This window comes from Siphateles boraxobius, unplaced genomic scaffold (assembly GCF_051911475.1).
Source record: "Siphateles boraxobius isolate OS27281-9 unplaced genomic scaffold, OSU_SipBor_1 100, whole genome shotgun sequence".
Lineage (NCBI taxonomy): Eukaryota > Metazoa > Chordata > Actinopteri > Cypriniformes > Leuciscidae > Siphateles > Siphateles boraxobius.
Genome location: NW_027508701.1, coordinates 783,799 through 788,778, shown reverse-complemented (window position 1 = coordinate 788,778; position 4,980 = coordinate 783,799). Strand labels below are relative to the sequence as shown.

The following is a 4,980-nucleotide window of genomic DNA, read 5'->3' as shown; positions in this document are numbered from 1 at the left end:
ATCTAGATTTTGGTCGATAGACTAGGTTAGTGTAATACTGACAGGCTATGGCATAATTTGTACCTTACACTTCTAGAAAGCATCAGCCAATAGACACACAAATGCAGTGGTACTTTCTAGCTATAGACTCCTCTGTACTGGACCTTAAATGGTATTCTGTTGCTGAAGCTGTAGTTTACAGCTTGTAGTTAAAATGCTTTATTATTACTAATAGCTTAAATATTATTCTATTGCTGGAGCTCTGTAGTTTAATTGTTATTATTACATGGCTTGGTTGAATACTAATGTTGAATGCGATCTGTTATTTCTTGATAACAGACCACTGCTACATATAACACACAGTTGCCATGAAAAACAGAGTGTTGCCATGGACACAGTTCTGTTCATTCTGGAGCAATGCAATCGTTTTTAAATCAGTAAACTCCTTTATTAACCCAGAGATCGGCCGGTTACGCTATTACCTTATTCCAAACCGGCCTTTGCGTTACCTCTAAAATGGCCGCTGATACCCACAATGCACCGTTCCATGACGTCTACGCCCCAGCTCTATAGCTGCTTTCTGACTGCAAAATGACCAGCAAATATCTTGCGAGACATGCACAAACAAGCCAGACTGACCCACAAGCGATTAAGCAGCAGTATAACATACCTTTTCAGTAATAGTTGCTTCAAACAGCCTGGTGCAATGGATAAAACGGGTCTTCTCGTGTGCAGTTTCTGGTCCAACCTGGGAATTAAAGTGACGCATCACTACACCACTGATTACCATATTATAAAATAAACTTAAAAATAATATAAATACGTATTTAAATTAGCATCTATGATGTACGCCTATGAGTAAACAGTGTGTTCATACTTATTATTAATTGGAAATAAGCTAATGAGATAATTGTCAGTTCACATTTCTCTATTAAACTGACTGATTACTGCTTTCAAGTTATTTTCATAATTTATTATATGATATTTAAGGAATGCGTTTCATTGCAGGATTACTATGCATCACATATTTTATTCACAATCGATAAATTATTGAGAATTATAACATTACTTAGTATTTTGTATATTAACTCACGTTTATGCAGTGATGCAGTCAAGCAAGCAGTGCTGAATGAAGCTCCACCCACCGGCGCCATTTTATTTTCACGATTTCCCGCCAACTGTTATCGATCTGTCCAATCACAGGCCTCAAAGCATACACTTGTGTAAAAAAATGCAAATTTTTGATGACGCAGGTGTAATACCAGGATCTGGCTCCAGGGGTGACACTCGCGAAATCAGGGATACACACTAGCTGTGTCCCAATGTGAAGGCTGCGTCCTTCGAAGGCCGTATTTGAAGGCTTATTGGCCTCATTTGAAGGCCGATTGCGCCACAGCGGCGCGACGAAGGATGTCACAATTCAAAGGCTGCATCTTCGAAGGCCGCATTTGAAGGCCGATTGCGTCACCGCGGCGCGATGAAGGCTGTCCCAATTCAATTTCGCATCCTTCGAAGGCCGTATTCAAAGCCCGGTTGCGTCATCGCGGCGCGAAGAAGGCTACCCTGATTCAAAAGCGACACCAAATGCACCCTTCGTTTCCCCGTGAAAGGAAGGATACATAAATGGATCCTTCGCGGTCTATCCTCCCCGATCCTACCCCATAAGTCATTGCACGCCGGTGACGACAGCACTTTTATTTAAAAAAATGAAGGATGATTGTTCATGTCGCCTAGCAACTGTGACAGCTACCGATGACGAGCGGGAGTAACATTTGAACTGGACTTTTTTATATTCAACTGGGTTTTATATTACCGTAGTACGGAGCCCAGAAAGTCTCCTGTGGGGGAAAAAACAATCCGTGGCGACGGTTGTGCAGTCCGTCCCCTTAGTTTATAAACTGTAGGCCTACTCACGAATTCTTAAACTGTTCCCTCGGTTTAACAAATCGTGCCCACGAGGATTCAACCAGTCCACCTGTTTATGAGGGATGCTTTGCATTGTGTTTAAACTTCATTTTTTAAAATGGATAATTTCTTCAATTTTCTAAAACTCCATTTTTGGAAGGAAAAAGCTCAGTATAATAGAATAAGCAAAAAAAGACTTCACATATAAAGAAGAAATATAACACAAACACAAGGTTAGGTTTTATTATATAAAAATAAAGCATTCATAAATTATTTTATGATTAACATATTAGCCTACTGTCTTCAGTGAACTCATTTATAGTTATAATTATAAACAAAAAAATAATAATAGTAATTATCATTATTATTATTAGTAGGCCTAGGCTACATATTTAGAAGCCGCTTTTATCAAAAAAAGGAACAAAGCAATTTGTCAAATGTCAGTCATAGTACAGGTTAGACAATAATAATACAGGGCTAAGATAAACAAGATTTTGACGCATATCCAAGTGTTTGTGTGAAGTGTGGAGGCGCGGGCGCGGACACTTGCATTTTTCTATCAACAGTGGAAACAACTTAAAATTGGCTACTCTATCATTTCTGGTCATACAGAAAATATTAATACATCATTCGCAACTACTTTTATTTGTGCAAAAACGAATGGACGCAAAAGTACACGGACCCAACACTAACTTTTTCTACAAATAGCCTACATTATTTGAAATATTTAATAATATAAGGTCCATGTACTTTTGCCTCCATTCATTTTTCTTTTTTTAACCCGTAATTGAAAAACGAAAAAATGAACGGTTGTTAGGCTATTTTTAAAACGCAAAGTTGAGCACCAAAATTTGAATTTGAACTGTACACACCAAATGCTGTGCAAAAAAAAAAAAAAATTTTGTTTATGACTTTTTTCCCCTTTATTAAATATTTGAAATATTCACAAATTTATAGGGAAGAAATGTCGATATTACTGGTTTTCTAAGGCCAAATTAGAACCTGGAAATTAGATTCGAATTTGTTAGTTTAAAAGTGGACATTTCAAGCTTGTATAGGTTGGCTATATTTTGTTTTAGTTCATTTTTGAGACGCGCTCCAGTTCACGGAGATCATGAAAGCGTGCCTGATTTTTCATTTTATTTTACAAAAGCACAAAGTTTTCTGGTTATTGTGAATTTACACCAATAAAATTGTCTATTTTTATTTACACATAAAAAATATTGTGAGTACAGTTTATAAACTGAAGGGACGGATTGCACAACCGTCGCCACGGATTGTTTTGTTTTTTCCCACAGATGGATGGTTTTTTCCCTCCATAATACGGGGTTTAAATGTATATTTACCATATTCATATTCATCATTTATATTGTCCATTTATGCTACATAATAAAAACAATACACTAGCCTACAAAATCACATCAAGGTAAGATATAAGTGAACATTTGAACCAAATGCCCATGTATGTTTTCTTTTCTTTTCATTACACTATTTACGTAAGTTAACACCCAATACTTGAACAGTTTAAAGTGTAATCTGGCAATTCAGGAAGCAGCTTCTGAATTGGGACGCAGAAAACCTCTGGCCATGATCCGGCTATTAAAGCCGAAAATACATGACTGAAACATCCTCACCATGTCCTCCAGTAAAATATAAACAAAATACTGTTTATTCAATTATATAAAATGATTTATCAAGATGGCAGCCGTAGGCTACTCTCGCACCGTTGCTTGGCGCCAGGAACGGTAATCGGGAACACCTGGATGCGCAATTCGGGAATCCTACGAAGGCTACATGCGGAGCGTCCTTCGAAGGCTGGGTAGGCTGGGTCCTTCGAAGGACGAGTCCTTCGGAGGATGCAGCCTTCCCATTGGGACACAGCTTGTGTATGGTAAAATTTCAGGGTTTTGTGGTATATAAAGACATGGCGCCAAAATTTGAGAGGGAGCTTCTGGAACATAGTAAATGACATCTACACTGTCGGAAGTATGAGGACATGGCCTATGTCCTCATAAACCCAAATGTCCCCATAGTGCTGGTGCGTATTCAGGTCAAAAGTCCTCGTAAACAGCAAAAACAAACACACACACACAAACACACACACACACTCTCTCTCTCTCTCTCTCTCTCTCTCTCTCTCTCTCTCTCTCACACTCACTCACTAACTAGAGACTACATTACAGTTTTTCACAATTGCTAAGACACATTTCTTAAAACCTTCACCTATATTCTCAAAACATTAAACACAAAACCCAGTCTTTAAGCTACATTCACAAAACTCCTGACTCTTCTGACAAAATCAAACACTTGCCTCAAAACCATTTGATATGTGCTCAAAATCAAAAAATGCTTTCAAAACATAAACACAGCCAGTCAATATATAAACACTCATCAGCATTCATTAGACACTACATCAAAAAATTGAGAACACCAGGGCAACACCCTGAGCATCCAGGGCATGTAGTTACAGAGAAAAAAATGTTTATTGCTTATAGAAAATCATTTTGCCATAAATAAAAGTAAATAATTCACAACACAGTACAGCAAATATATTGCATACTGTAAGTACAGCAAGTAATACAGTATTGAATGTCTGTATTTTCAGCATAAAAATAAAGTAAGCCCAAAGAACAAAGACAACTCTAATGAAAAGTGTATTACACAAAATATTGTGCAATTTCAAAATCAAAGTCAATGAGAGCCTCATGCTGTTGGGAGAACAAAGGAGTCCTTCCATCCTCAGTGCTGTCTATTGGCATAAGTGACATAACAAAGTTGCAAAGGACCAGAACTCTAGCACACCATATTCACTTTCTGCATTGGCCAGGAATCAGACCCGTGTGGGAAGCGAGAATTCTACCACTGAACCACCAATGCTCGAGGGTATGCTACACAAGGTTGAATAGATTCATAATGAATTGTAATTGTCCTTGAGTTTACAATTGCAATCAGTACTGTCTATTGGTAGAAGTGACATAAAAACGCTTCAAAGGACCAGAACTCTAGCACACCAGAATTCATTTTCTGCATTGGCCGGGAATCGGACCCGGGTCTCCCGCGTGGCAGGCAAGAATTCTACCACTGAACCACCAATGC

The 4,980-nt window shown here is 38.2% G+C and overlaps 1 non-coding gene across 1 annotated transcript; it reads right to left on the bottom strand.

The window, feature by feature from the left end:
• Positions 1-4,909: 4,909 nt before the first annotated feature.
• On the bottom strand, positions 4,910-4,980 carry trnag-gcc (transfer RNA glycine (anticodon GCC)). Its single transcript has one exon. It is a non-coding gene; the product is annotated as a tRNA-Gly (tRNA).